Source organism: Haliotis asinina, chromosome 9 (genome assembly GCF_037392515.1).
Source record: "Haliotis asinina isolate JCU_RB_2024 chromosome 9, JCU_Hal_asi_v2, whole genome shotgun sequence".
In the NCBI taxonomy this organism is placed as follows: domain Eukaryota; kingdom Metazoa; phylum Mollusca; class Gastropoda; order Lepetellida; family Haliotidae; genus Haliotis; species Haliotis asinina.
This window is the reverse complement of record NC_090288.1, coordinates 42,527,549-42,544,058: the sequence shown is the minus strand read 5'-3', so window position 1 is coordinate 42,544,058 and position 16,510 is coordinate 42,527,549. Positions and strand designations below refer to the sequence as shown.

The 16,510-nt window shown below is 38.7% G+C and overlaps 1 protein-coding gene across 4 annotated transcripts in view; it reads right to left on the bottom strand.

Moving 5' to 3' along the window:
- The window catches only part of LOC137295641 (plasma membrane calcium-transporting ATPase 2-like), a 162,752-nt gene that overhangs the window by 117,191 nt on the left and 29,051 nt on the right, over positions 1–16,510 (bottom strand). For all 4 annotated transcript variants that reach the window (XM_067827097.1, XM_067827098.1, XM_067827094.1 and 1 more), the window contains exon 3: positions 10,822–10,860. The gene's annotated coding sequence lies outside the window, so the exon portion shown is untranslated. The remainder of the gene's footprint in view (positions 1–10,821; positions 10,861–16,510) is intronic.

Below are 16,510 nucleotides of genomic sequence, written 5' to 3'. Positions count from 1 at the left end.
AATTAGGCAACCAAAGCTTTGAAAACATTTCACAATGGATAAAGGCAGGGATGAAATGTCAGACCTTGATGTCAACAGTCCTGGAAAAACACCATCAGTCTTCGGTAATGTCAAGTCCCTAAAATGGGAACTGAAAAACAAGGCGGATAGAAATGATGTGCCATGCGCACTACAGCGAAATACTACACATTGGGGAAAACATTTAATAGTGTTGAAACCCAGGGATTCAGGGTCTTTCACAATCTTGTACAAATCATCCTCTGATAATTATAACCTCTCAGGGAGGGCTTTCAACTCAATCCTCACATTAAAGAATATGGACAATTCATCAAAGTCAGCCATTCAATGTGCATACTTTATCTTGAAAATTAATGTCTTAAAAGCATTCTTAGAAGGCAAGCTGAGCAATTTAGTCAATTTGACCTAGACAGTAACATGACCAAATCCTTTCCTTGAATAAAACTCCGCCTAAAAGTTGAGAGAAAAGACACTGAAGAGCGAGTTCAGTAAGGTTGGTGTAAAATCTCGAGATTTTACCATCAACTTGATTGGACCTCCCCAAAATCAATATTTTCAAGGCTGTGTGAGAGGCTGCCCTCTGATACATAGGTACAGAGAGCTGTGGCAGTCAGTGGCAAAACCTGCCTTGCGACACTCTATTTTTGCTGTTTGCCACCAATGGAAGGTGATTGCGTATGCACACAGGAAGATATCAAGCTGTGCTCTCAATGTTGGCCAAACAACACGCACCTGTCACAAGCTATGTCAGGTTAATCAAATGACTGGGAGGGGGATATCAATGACACAAACCAAATTGGATTTCCCTGTCTATAATATGCCCTTCTAGTCTCAAGCCTGACGTATGTCCTTTTCTACTGTCATGTCATTACTGTTGAGGGTATGGACTTTCACTGTGTATTGCTGTATAATGTGCCACATCAGAAGAACTGATGCTGTTGATTTAGACAATGTGCTGCCATATACAAGACAGACTTGTGCCATGTCATCAGAGCTTATGCTGTACATCTTGACCATGTGCTGCCATATGAAAGATGGGCTTGTGCCACATCATCAGGATTCATATCTTGACCATATGCTGCCAAATGCAACACCGACTTGTGCCATCTCATCTGGGCTCATAGTCTTAATTTTCACCATGAACTGCAAGTTCTCCCCATCGCTGGTAATCAAAAGAACTGAGAGTACAAATGTACACATGACAAATCAAATAAAGCACATGGAGCTATTGCAACTCATCATTTAAGTTACAGAATATAAAATAATCTAAATGACACATGAAAAAATGATTATGAAAAAGAAGGCTTGCTGTTATTGATAACATCAAACATGCAATGCACAGGTTTAGCTTTCAAGAATTTATTAGGAGCAATCATTCAATACTGACACATCCTAGTGATGACACCATCTCTCAGGTAATCATAGTATTTTGATTGATCATCACCTTGAAGAAATGAAAGGTCCTATCCTTCAGCACAAGATACCCTTTTCTGCTCTGCAAGTGACTGGGAAGACCTTGCAGTAGACATTGGCTAGGCAGACTTGCGAAGCTTGCAGATTGGTAAACCTAGTCCAATCAGAACGGAGACTAGGATTTCATTAAGCGTGTTAATGCTTCTCGAGGCATCCACTGCTTGTTGGCCAAACACTGCCAATATATTATTCCATCTGTTCTCCGAGTCATCTCCTGGCTGAGGAAAGGGTACATTACACCATGCATCACTCAGTATGATTAAATTAAAAGTGAACCACAAGCTTCTGATTGAGAGGTAACTTCAACAGGCACAGCAAGTCAACGATGCAAAATTTAATCTGCACTCAATTCTGGCATCAATTAATCTGGGTCATTATGTAAGCGCCTCAAGGTCAGTGCTGTACTGAGAGTCCACACGCCTGCCTTGTGCAACTATTGCCAGCAATTTGGTTCCATTTCTTCTCAACAGAATATTTGTCGAGAATATTTGCTTCCAATAATCAATAATTATTTATATGGGTGTTTCCCAGAGTTCTGAAAACCTGACAAACAAAGCAGTTAATTGTCCTCAGAATGCAACAGAGTTCAAAGATTTTTGGCTCTTTTTTGTTGCACTGACATGGATACAATTTTTCTGAATTAGCGATCTCTATGTCAATTAACATGTGCCATCTGAATGCAACCAAAGACTGAAATAGTCTGATCATCAGTGATTTTTTTCTCATACCTAATACAGTGATGCGTCTGTGATACATCTTCATCACAGAAACTGACATGTTAAAAATATAACTGTTTGACAAACTGGACATATTTCAGACAATCCTTTAGAAAGATTCGCAAATGAAGAAGTGAAATATGAAAGGCTGACTCTTCCTATGAAGTGTTTCTGTTGCTAGGAGGAGAATATTCGTGGATGTCCCAAGACTCGCTTGAATAGTGCACAAAGGGGCCAAGGAACGGGAAACAGTATGCAGGATCTCTGATCTCAGAAAACTTTCTCAGCTATTTAAAAAAATCTGCAGATCAAACAAGTCAAAGATGATCACTTTCCAGTTCTGGAAGTAAATTTATACTGTTTTTATTCATGAAAAAAACTATTTGATACATAAAATCAAGTGACTTGAAAGTGATTTGATGACAGGAGACAATATGTGATATCCAGGTTGTCACAGCCTGAAGACAGACTGAACACAGCCACTAAATGCATTAAAGACTCCACATACAGCCATTAAAACATTGAAGACCCCATACACTGCCAATAAAAGGACTGAAAAATCCACACACTGCCAGTTAAAACACTGAAGATTCTATACACTGCCAGTAAAGAGACTAGAGACTCCACACACTGTCAGTAAAGAAGACCCATGCACTGCCAGTGAAGAGACTGAATGAAGACTCCACACACTACCAGCAAAGAGAAAAAAGTCCACACTCTGCCAGGAAAAAGACTGAATGAAGACTCCACACACTGCCAGTAAAGAGATTGAAGACTCCACATAAAATGCCAACAAAGAGAGGGAAAACCAGAAAAGAAACAAAAAAACTTCATACCACTGCAAAATATTGATGGTCAGAAAAGTTCTATGGTTGAATGATATTGACTGATAGTAATTTGCTTCAAATATTAAATCATATTACCATGATCGAGTATTGTGTGTAATCAGGTTGAATTCATGGTATCAGTGAGTAAATTGGTAACCCAATAACGATCTATTCACAGGTTCAATTCAGACATGTTTGGAGCTTGTATTCCACCATCTACCATATCCCTCCATTACGTTTATCTGCCAGTGAAGGCTGGGCTGGCAATACTGAAGAGATATTATTTTCCTTCAGCGGCCAAGTTTGTTTTAAGTGCAGGGGGGTTCACATGAAGTTTCGTAATCACTAGAAGGTTGATCACTTTCAGTCCGTTTCCAAAATGTCAAGTTATATAAGAACATCACACTAAGATGGGAGATTCATGCTTCAACTTCCCCTGACAAGCACATCAGTTAAAGCCTTCGCTCTTGTGAGGATCCTAGGAGATTTACACAACAGTAAATCACAGTTTTTTCACTATCTGCACCAAAGAACCATGCATACATTGTTTGAACAACAAAACATAAACTATTAGCCCTATTCAAATTTGAAGAATTACTGGAAATCCTACATTTGTGCAGTTGAAAAATATTCTCTTGAACGCGTTTTAATTTTTTATATACCCCTCAGTGTAAGTAAATTGTCATGCATTTAAAGAGTGAGTGAGTGAGTGAGGTTTCATGTAAGTGAACAACATTACACTTATATAACAGTATCACAGCTACATGCAGGAGTGAGCTCGTCTAGTTTTACTCACATAAAACCATACTCACTCAGTAGGCTATTTCAAAACATGTCTGACCACATTTAATAAATATCTCGCTCCAAATATCAATAAAAAAAACTAATCCTGAACATGCTGATTGACGTCACAGAATAATTATACATATAATTACACAAACTCATGCTGCAACAATGGATAATATCCACATAGCAGGATATTTGCCTTTGTTGAATAATTATGCTGATTTGCTTCACTGCAGACATTTATATTCATATTATACCATACTTTAGTTGACTTCCTGCCTCATGAATAATTATACCACAGCATTTGGCAGCTTAATTCCAGCCTGTCCTTGGAATGAACATGGAGCTTATACAGTAGAATATTGCTAAAAGCTGTGCAACCATCAGTGTTTTGCATCATGTCCAAAATAATTCTGCAAAATAAACCATGACTTGTTGATTGAGTGAGTTGGGTTTTATACCATTTTAGAAACGTTCCAGCGGGGGACAGCAGAAATTGGTTTCACACACTGTACCCATGTGGGGAATCAAACTCAGGCCTTTGGCTTGATGAACAAACATTTTAACCACTGGCCTTACCCACTGCTCCCACTTTTTGTTGATGCAGATTCAGGTAATTTAACTACATGCATAACATATTTAGAAATCACCTATCATTTATGTACATTTTTTTATTGTCACAGAGAAATATCACATTATCATTCAAAAACACCAGTGACAATACAAAATTTACACCAGATTCATGCATAATTCATGCATACATGATGTTAGTTAAAAGATTTCAACAAGCTATCCACAGCTTTGTATGGAATCATTACAGCTTGGCATGCAAGATGAAATCAATGGAAGGGAGGTAACTCTGTGCAGACAGCTGCAAGGAATAATTTTTGTGTATTAAATTCTCATTCTAACATTCATTTTTTAAAAACAAAACAAATACTGCCATATACAAAATGAGCTCCAAAGTCAGTCCATCATGTTTTGTGGCTTTTTTTTAAAAATATATTCTCAGAGAGTCTTTAACTTTCTTATAAAAAATACACTTAATTATTTGTTTTCAATGATAATGGTAGCCTGATAGATCTGCCATTGACGATTATGGTGATTACATGGATGATGACACTATCACATTGTGACAGTTGTAGGATCATCACTGATATAATGAACAACAACAAGCAGACATGATTCCTATTTGTTACTGGTCCCAATTTTTTCCCATTTAACGTAAATGAATCACAGATAAAAGTGCGTAAAAAATATTTTCCGAGCCTTAAAGGTCAATCCATCAAACTCTTACTCAGAGATTCAGACAGAGAATCAATTAGCATAAGGCAACATATACCAACACACAGCACTATACATACAAGACCCCATCTAGATAAAACTAATCACAATTTCTCAAACAGAATGGGAAAAAAATCCCATAAAAATGAAAGGAGGGAAAATAAGTGTATTTCACCAGAACTTCAGTTGGTGTTTCTGGATCACGGACAAATAGAAAAATCTCACGTTGAAATTTACACGAAAGCAACATACTTCCCCATAGAATAAAAAGACAAAAAGTTGCTTCTCAATGTGAGATCAATACACAGGCACCAGTCTACACACAAAAACTTCTTGTGGTTACATGGCGAGTGTGGAATCCAATCAAGGATAGAAATCTTGTTGGCAATTCAATCCGTTTTTGCTTGGAGTGCATCTCCTTTAGAGAATGAAGATTTTATTCCTGTGTAGACAAATGTCCGTAGTATTTCACTGGTCTTCATCAGCCCTCTGCCAACATACTTCAGCAGCTATACCACTAAGCCCGCCTCTGAAGTACCTTTACTCTTGTCCAGGAGAAAGTGAGGGTTATATACCGCTTTAAACCATATTTCTTTTGTACTAACATGTCAACTTTATGTGGTAGGAAAGCCCAAAGTGATAAATTTATCACTCTCTGTCGGAGTCATTCTGGGATTCAAACTCCTGATCACATGATCCTAGTTTAGCAAAGGGATGCAACTCTGTATACCAAATCTCGCAGTCATTTTGGGATTCAAACTCCTAATCATATGAAGGGACATAACTCTGCCCACCAACTTAGACATTACTGCAGCCTGAGCTCTAAGGTGATAAATTGCAGCTATTCAGCATATACTGACCGTCAGATTTTTGCTTTTGCATATTCGTGCATGAAACAAAAGAAATGGTTTTCCAAGGTTGTAAGTTGTTAATTTTGAGAGAAAACACAAAGTCATGTAGGACTAAGATGCGTACAACTTAGATGAAGCCTGCAAGCATGTGTAAGGTGCTGACATATAATCAGGACTAACAAAGGTACCATCATACGCTACTGAAGAACACAAGGAACGCAACAGTAAATCAGCACTTCACACAATCAGGGCACCTTTCAACCTTGTTTATAGCAAGAAAGTTTAGTTTTACTCTGCTTTCGGCAATATTCCAGTAATATCAAGGCACTGGATACCAGAAATGGGCACCACATATTGTTCCAATGTGGGGAACTGAACCCAGGTCTTCAGTGTGAGACGCAAATGCTTCAACCACTAAACTTTCCATTCACCCCACCTTCTTGACAGGAATCAGACATGTTTACAATTATGTTTAGGCCACAATGGGACATGGTAGGCGAGCTGGCTAAAGCACCATAGAGGTTGAGGTGTTAGGGTCGAGCCCACCTGTGACCGTGTGTAAAAACCTTGTAGTCAACTTTGTGTGCAGACTCTTTCTGTGTTGTCACAATCCCTAGTGTTCTGTACACAACCCTGTGCACTCGAAAGAACCCATGAATCCATTGGTATATGACCAGATGGTGGCCACATGAATACGTGCAAACACCTACCATAGTTGCGGGTACAGCAACATTCAGTAGACTTGGACAATATACTGTGACTATGTGTCCCAGGCCACCCAGCTGGTAATTGGTGCCTCAATAGTATGAGACAGCTACAAATAACTTGGTGTGCCTCGAGGCAAGAGTTGTATAATCCCCAGGGAGCTGAGACTGATAATATGATGGGCTGTTGACATCAACATCCAATGTCAGCACCTGAAGCAAGCACTGGTTGCCTGGGTATGTGTACTATATAAATATCCAATAACATAACATAACATAACAATATATCTAGACTGTTGACCAGAACATTAACTACTAGAAACACTAAGAACAGTGAATGTTAACAGGTCAAATGTTTTTTATAAGCCATTCTGATCCCTATTTTCCTCCTCATCTTCACAGACATCTCCATAATTAAATTTCGACTGCCTAGGGTGTTATATATGTCGGCTACAATAGATGTACTGCTGTCCCTGCTGGGACGTCTTGTATCAGTTCAGGACATCATGAAGGCAGGTTGTCTCTTCTGTGACCTTGACTTGCCACAAGGTTCTCACATCCAATTAAAACTCCCTCCAAACATTTCCTCAGGGACTTCACCGCAGTACTTCATGTGGAGGTCTGTATGGCCATTACACAAGGGGACATAATTCTCAACAAAACCAGAATGATACGCAGATAAATGGGAAATAGAATACCCATGATACATCAGATTTCAGTTGAGCAACATCACCAGCCTTGGGAGGCTGTGCAAGTTGAAAAATAAATTACGAAAATTAATCTTTTAATGAAAAAAATGAGGAACAAACTGACAAAAATAATAAATAGTATAGCGTTTTTGGTTAGTTACCAATTCAATCACCTTCACAATTTTAAAAAAAGGTGTAATAACATTAAAATATAAAGTAGAGTTATTTTTCTTTCAAAATAGAACTGATAGTAAAATCAAAACTGGCCTGGAAATCAAGGATCTCTTTTTTTCACCCGACCTGACGATTCTGTTAAAAGAACAAATCTTAAAATATGTAATGCTTCCAAATTTTAGAACCAACAGTAGCTAACATCAATAAAAGCTTAACAATCACAATTTCCTTTGAATAAATTAGGATTTCATCCATGGACCCTAAACCTAAATCCAGCCTTTTAAAATGAATGACCTTCATATCACTACCTCATGGACAACGTAACACGTCTTCAACGGAGTATCTGAAACTTAATCACGATACCAGCAAATTCCCACCTTTGGAAAGGTCAAACGTCCACTGACGGACAGAGCCAATGCTTGATCCAATCACAGAAACCAACACTCCCGGTAGCTTACATTAGTGGAAGGCCAGCCAAAGATGTAAAGTTCAAAATCAAATATTAATGGGTCCAACACCTTGCATATCTCAAAATACCAAAACATCAAGCCAATTCAAAGATAATATTTCAAAGTGCAATTTTCTGGCCAGCTGCATACTTGACAGCCATGCATAGAGGAACAAAACACATGATAACTTGTCAGACTCGTAATAAACTCCTTCCTCACACACAAAAGTGGGAATTTCGGGATAGAATACACGTCACTGGCAATTGGTGCTGGTAGTGAAAAGTTGACCTGATAGATCTGATGGTCAGATTATGTGTGTTTCCCAACATCACCAACAGTAATCATGAGATTGTCTGGACCACTCACTCAGTCCAAAGCCATAGTCATACAGCTGGAATATTGCTGAGTGTTGCTCTTTTTTTCTCAACTAAAACACAGATCAGGTGTTGTAGTGAAGTCTTGGTTGATTGTTTAATGCTGCACTCTCCAATATTCCAGCTATATGCCAGAAGTCTGTAAATACTGAAGTCTGGATCAGACAATCCATTGATCAATAGCATGAACATCGATCTATGCAAACGGGATACGCTGGCATGTGTCAACAAAATCAGTGAGCCTGGCAATCCAACCCTGTTAGTCACCTCTTATTCAGAGTTACGGAAGATCAATTCTAACCCAGATCTTTCGGAATATCAAAGCAAAAGGACAAGAAACTGCAGATTCCGAGGGCATCCTGCGCTAAAACTGGTCCCCAAGGCCAAAGCAGGCCACAATAATGATGGCCTGAGTGGCCAGGCTAAAGGACAGCAGAATGGACTGCTGATAACAACAACTATCACTGGCTTGTCTGGTCCAGTCAGATTTACACGATGCCACCAATCAGCTGAGGTGTGACGCTGAACAATAACCACCTAAACCTCTTAAGAAGAGATTTCCCTGTCAAACATGTTTGTGTATAGCAGATTTCACTTTAGCTTCAAAACACATCTGTTGAAAAATGTTCACTGTCAATACAGTAAGTGAAATAATTTCAGCATTTTCAAAAACAAAAAAGTTTCACTAAAAATACAATGCATATCAGTAGCAAAAGGTTCATGGTAAAGAATATATGTACATTAAAATGAACCATTTTCCACATTTTCAAAATCCCAACAAAATTTCTCTACATTTACAATGGACATCAGCAGAAAAAGATACAGTATAAAGAATATGCACGTATGTACATGAATATGAATCATTTTTCACATTTTCAAAAATAGAAAACCGCGACTGTTCCCTTAAAATTGGAAGACTTCCAAAAGAAGACCCATAGTTACCACCAAACCATACAATTCCTACAATCACACAGATAATTGAAGCTACAATACAATGCAGCTCAGCAGTGCCAGTCGACTCCACTATACAATAACTCCGTGTTGCCAGCCGCCCTGATAAGTGTAAAACAGAATAAGGGTCAGAAGAACAAGTGGTGAGCCCTCGCTGACACGCTGCTGTTTCTGAATGTACAAGTAACTTCATGATAATGTTTACCAGTAACAACATAATAACCAATCAAAGTGGCAACAGTATTCCTCTTTGCCCCATTCCTGAAAATGGTATGACAATATGGTGTTATTCTTGAGAATGCTGCCTTCTAAAACTCATAGTTTTGCTAGGCATATATAGCCACCATCAATAGTTGATTAGTAGGAAAAAGGTGCAAGCACTATGATATGTCTAGCTTCTACATATATAAAAAAAAATTTAAAATTAAAACCAAATATATTTATTTGTAAGCATGGTCAGTTAATTGGTGAATTAATGCCGGTTAAATTTATGGGCAACATTTGACAACTCTTTTGTCTATCATTACTGATAAGATATGGGGTAAACTGAGAAACATGTACCTAAAATTGTATATATAGCTAAAATCGTGTCAAACTAGTTAAATCCTGTTAGAATAATCAATTATCTCATTAGTTTATTTTCCATTTTAAACTACCTCCCATCATGCTACAGAAATATGCATACTTTTGCCAGTAAATACAATTAAAAATGATAGATGTATGTATCAAAGAGCAGGAGGCCATGGTGACGCATGAAGATGGCGCCATCTACATTGCAACATATCCCATGGGTTAAACAAAAGCTATTTACACTATATCTGTGGAATGAAAATGACAAAATTTGCATAAGTCCCATATAAAAAACGCCAACAAAGGTGAGATTAAATGATGCCAATGTTTATTAATGCCTGAAACCAGAGTAAAAATTAGACTGCCGGGACAAATATGAAATAGAGACAAAAATATACATACATAGATGTATCTATAAAAGATGACAGTTCAAAGATGACCAATGTAAGTTACAATGCTAGTTTCACCATTGTGATTCTCAAGAATTATAATCATTTCATGTAGTACCAATATACCAAAGGCTGAGATTGAAGCTGATCCTGGCAGATCTAAGAGAGACAACTCTGTATGATTAAAGCAGCAAGGTGGCAGTTTAAGATAAATAGGCACTTACCTTTAGTATCTGCCATAAGTTAACACAGATTATGCTATGACGATAATCAAATATATACTTCTTTAGCATAAACTGTGTTTGGACTTTCTATCTGCCAGTTTAACACTGATCAGCTTTATGAGTCAAACTCACATGATTCAGAGCAAACCTACAATATATGAAGCACTATTTTGCACAAGCAAGCCCTTGGTGATCATAGCTAAGGGAGGTCAAATGCACTGTTTGCATAAATAATATTAGTTTCAAGTATTACAAACCTACACTTATGTACAGAAGTAGTCATTACATGCAAGTAGGCCATCACACATCTAGTTTTCACTAACAAATGTTGAAGAGACTTACCTCTTCAGCACATAGCGTGTCAGCAAACAAGTTGAAAATCTGCAAAAGTCAGAAACAGTCTCAATATACACAAAACAGCTAATTATCTAATGTGAGGAAACGATTCCATCAAGTAACAGCATAATGTCCACAGTGGGAGGGTACAAATTGCATGAATAACACAGATGAATTGATCAGGAACAAAATTTGCTTTCTCCCTGTTTTCTGTACCTTGACAGTGAGTGAGTAAGTGAGTGAGTGAGCAAGCGAGCAAGCAAGTGCACAGGCGAGCTTAGTTGCAGCAACAGCTTTCAGCAATATTCCAGGAATGTGGGGAATAATACATGGGCCATCGGTGTAATGATGATGATGATGATGATGATGTGTGTGTGTGTGAGAGAGAGAAAGAGAAAAATGGGAGGCATAGAGATTTAATGCAACCTATTACCATATTTAATTATCAGTTATAAACTGGCAGGGGACAGCTCTATCCTTGTTGCACCATGAGTGAGTGAGCACAGTTAAATGCTTTTGTATAGTATTGGAGATATATCATAGTCAGCTTTACATTGTAGAAAAGATCTCATGCACAAACGAACCACTTTGGTGAAATCTGACCAGCCTAGAAAAAACATAATCAGTTCTGACCAGATTTTCTACCCACAATCACAGATTCCTAGCATGCTAAAAGGAGGCAATTACGCAAAGTGAATTGAGATACCTGAGATGACTGGATCACCTGTGGATCCACTTGAAAGAAAGGGGACACCAGAAAGGGGTTTCACATGGTGGAAGTGCCGTTGTGGGGTAATCGTACCTGGGTCATCAGTATGACATGCAAACACTTCAACCACTAGGCTACCCTACTGCCCCTTCAGTTGAAAGTGTGAGTGAATTGGGTTTTTCACCACATAATATTCCAGCAAAATCACGACAGGGGGACACAAGGAATGGGCTTCACACATTGTGCTCATATGAGGAATCAAACCTGGGCCTTCAGTGTCGGTTGAAGGAAGTGTCCACAAGGTGACATAAAACTGATTACTAAACAAACAGTGTAAACCTAAGGAACTAATTCACACAACAATGCCCAAACATATCTACCACCATGATCAATAGTCAGTATTTAGAAATGTGTCTAAATCCAGGCACTTCAGACAGCGAAAGCAAGCTGATTAATTGTGCAACCTTTCAATGAAAGCATTCTCTTGATGAAAAAGCTGCCTAATTCATGATGCTGAACAGCTTCCAGCTCATTTTCACTGCTGCCAAATGAATACATTTTAAAAATCAATACCCTAGAAAATACAGAAAATGATATGGTCACTCGAAAATTTCTGCCATTCTTCACAAGAGACTGAGGTGATGTGATAAATTGGCTTTGTTTTATCCGGGAATCTCACTCATAAACAAGGCAAGTCTGAACTGCCAGGCGAGGCGATCAATCATCAAGATTACAAAACTGTCAAAGTGTACTCCACTCCTTGCCAGCAGATACCAAACTATTGCATTCAGTGCGGAGATGTCTCTCAGGAATAATGTGAGCTATAAACCATACAATATTATGATTGATAAACCAGTAGCACATCTTTAACGTATGAGATGGACGATGCCCTGGCGACATGACAGTGCTGACATGGTTCTGGAATGCTTGCTGTTTACACCTAAATCCATTCGTAGCCATGGGTTTGAAATAATCAGTTCTGGTCCACACCAACCTGTTGTTGACATTGTGAGCATCCAGATCCAGATGACCTTGACCTATGTAAGTCCTGGTCTAGAGATTAAAACCAGGAAGCTCTAAGGGTAGCAAGGGTTAGGCTAGGTGCTCCAAGGCAACTACATAGCAAAGACTTCTTTTATGCGCTTGTCTGAAACATAACTTGTTTTGTTTGCTTGTTGCTTAATGCTGCACACAATAATATTCCAGCCATAAGGCAAACAATCCAGTGATCAACAGCATAAGCATCAATCTACACAACTGGGATACGATGACATGTATCAACCAAGTCAGCAAACCTGACCACCCGATCCCGTTAGTCGCCTCTTGCAACAAGTGTGGGTTGCTGAAGAGTAATTCTAACCTGCATTTCCTGGCACACAGAGCTTCTTGTACATATATCTACTTGTACAAGACGAACTCGCATGTACTACAAGCAATCAACTACATAGTCATTTCTGACAAGAACGTACATCGACACCTTGCCATTGGGAATATGGAATTACCTGATCATCACATGTGCCTATAACTCATGTAGTTGTTAGCATAGTGGGAGAAACAAGGCTCACAGAAAGCGCACTAAGCATAATTTTTATTCTGGCATAGAAAAAATTCTGGAATTCAAATCCCCCCTTCCTCCAGCTTGTTACATGCGAGAAGCAATTCTAGTATTGATTTTGAAAGCATACATAAAATGCCATGCCCTTAAACTCCCAGTCAGGCTATAAGTAGAAATGTTTGTATAATGTGTCTCAGCATGGTCTGACGTGATGCGGAGAAATGTTACACCTCCAATGATAGGTCAACAAAAGGTGCACTATCGGGGAAAAATCTATCGAGTTTGACTCTCTTCTACACTTCCTTGCAAAGACCCATTAACCCAATTTCATGCATCCTTAGTCTGAGAGACTTGAGTATACAAATGTCACTCACTGTAATATTGGAGGAAAATTAGAAATAGATTTGAGCGGTATTCGTTTGAACCTCTAGACGGTAATGAAAGTCAAAACAGCTCGTCCCAGATCGGCCATCTTTGATCTTCTTATAGGCAGCATCACGAGCTGATGTTTGTATCAGAAGCATCGATGGGAAGACAACTAAATCTAGCCTTGCCTTCAGACATGCAATCAAAATAGTGACATTGCATTGCAATTTATCAGCGAGACAAATTCTCAAGTCAGTATGTTTCTTTCCTTGACAACAATCGTCTGAAGAGACTGTTGGACAGTAGTCATTGACCTGCGAGTCAGTCTACAAATGCATCATCCATGCACATCAGATATCCTGCTTGGCATGTCCCATGTGACTGTTAGTCATTAACGATGAAGTTGCAGAAGCTGGCAGATGAAATCTTACAAAGATCAGACAATGTTGTGTCGTTAGGTATGGGCACATTGAGCTTGTACATTGTGGACTTCAATCAAGAGCTGGACAGGCTAAACAGTGGGAACAGAACATACTGCATCAAGACTGACCTCCGAGTCCTGTGTTCAGCCATACATATCTGTACGCAGCAAGGGTGATTATTTTGTCCTCTCGTCAGTCTAGGCTCCCAAAGGCTCTGATTCAGTTAGTACTTTCTGAGACAAGATACATGTTGATCTGTGCCAATGCATAGTCTTCATTTACCAAGACATGACAGGAGGACATTAACAAGGATTTGCAAGACACAGGAACATGATTTAGAGACAAGTCTGCATGAGCAGAATTATAACAATGTTAGCCAAGGTTTAGTTATGAGTGAGTGAGGTTTTATGCCACTTTAAGCAATATTACACTGAAGCAGGAACACCAGAAATGGTCTTCGCACATTGCACACAAACATTTAACATTAGAAGCAAAACATTCATGGGTGAGTGAGGGCACATACATGTCGTATGATACATATTTATCACACTGGTGAAACCCACAATCACGGACAATGCAAGGAAATGAAGAATTGTAATAAATAACACAGGGATTTGAAACCCAAACCAGCTGATCCCTAGTAAACATGTTCTCTGAAAGTGATCTATACTCCCAGTGACAAATGAGTTCCTTTTTGTTACATTTGAACTATGTTGATGATTAACACTTATGCTCCTCATAACCTTACCCCATAACTTGAATGAGTTACCTTAGTCCTATTTTAAGTGAGAGACAGAGTGAGTGAGTGAGTGAGTGAGTGAGTGAGTGAGTGAGTGAGTGAGTGAGTGAGTGAGTGAGTGAGTGAGTGAGTGAGTGAGTGAGTGAGTGAGTATGATTTTACACTGCTTTTAGCAATATTCCAGCAGTATCATGGCAGGTGACACCAGAAACGGACGTCACATTTTATACCTATTTTAAGTAGCATTCCAGCAGAATTTCCAGTTGACAAGGAAGGAAAGCAAAGATGTGAATCTGGCAACACTTGGGCAGAGCTTAGGACTCAAAATTTCTTCAGTAAGTATCAAGATGAACTGGGCATTCAAGCCACATTGATAAGTTTCCGGCATGTCTCAAGGATGCAGCTATGCACAGATAATATAATCTAGCCTAATAGCTAGAAACAGTATATCGAAGTACACATCCAACAGCACCACAAATGTCACACATTCTGTTGCACCCAGTCTGAAGCAAGAAACCTTATGGGTAATATAATAATTCCGCACTATAATGCATTAATTTCAGACAAATAATATTATTTTGTAATGTTTTACAGCAAATGTCAAATGTTGGCAAATGACAAAATGCAACAAAAATAATTAACAATGCCACCAGGGAACTTCAGAATCAAACTGTCTGAATGTGAGGAATGTTATTTATTCTTGGCAGACCACAGGATTCAATTTCAGCAAAATAACTGCATCAAGGACCGAACTGTACATATATTATAGCATGCAGCAGCTACGACTGATCAATCGGGTGCAATGTGAACATCAGACTAAAATTCATCAACGTTGTTGATTTTGAAAAAGGCAGTGAAGATCGCACATTATATCAAATTAACTAACAATTTTAAAAAAAAACTTTGGTGTTTACTCTAACAACATCGCTTTGTGATATATCAACAAGATGTTCATTCTAGTAATCTTGTGAGTGTGGTTTCACAAGATGAAATTGGCTTCACATGCTGTACCCATGTGGGACACTGAACCCAGGTCTTCAGCTTGATGACCAAATGCTTTAACCTCTAGGCTTTTCTACCAGCCCTAATAATTTTTGAAGACATACATTTGGTTTGTGGTCTTTTCTCCTAAAAAATCCTGAAATCTGTGGAGATAGTGACTGTCAGTACTGTCCAGTAGAAAATGGCAAGTCCAGCTCAGACAAGATGAGATAATCTATTTGTAGTTCAACTAATGTCCTGTGATATATACTACTGTTTTAACTGTTCTTCGTCAACAGGGTTTTAGTTTCTTATATTCATTCATTCTATAATTACTTCTCATTATTACTTGTTCTCGTCACGATATGGCTGCAATATTGCCAATGTGACGATAAATATGAACTCACTCACTCAACTGATGGCCCTCCACAAGTAACAACCATTTGAACTCTATTGGCACCAAATACTAGGCTTAGAAACAATGTGGGATGGGGTGCAGCACCAGCATCAACCTTTGGATCCTTGCATGCCATATATTTTATATATCCATGTGATACTTGCATTCTGCTCAGGAACTTGCAAATATCCACATCATGCAGGGCTTTAGGGAGGCTATAAAAGGATATATTACCATGATTACACCCCTAACCACGATGAATTTTGCTGGAGATTTGCAGTTTGTGGAAGGATAACAGATCATGCCCAGCAAACATGCCTGGCAAATGATCACTTGGTTTGAGAGGAAAAAGAGCTTTCTTCTTTATTGGTGTGTTAAAACTGTGGCGTTTTAAGCAGTGAGCTGAAGACACAGCTCCTATCAGTACAAGGAGCTCCTTCAGAAAACAGACCCCCCTGATCCCATCTCAATCAATACCTATCTCATTAACACTGTTGCTTGCCATCAGCACAAACCAATGACAAAC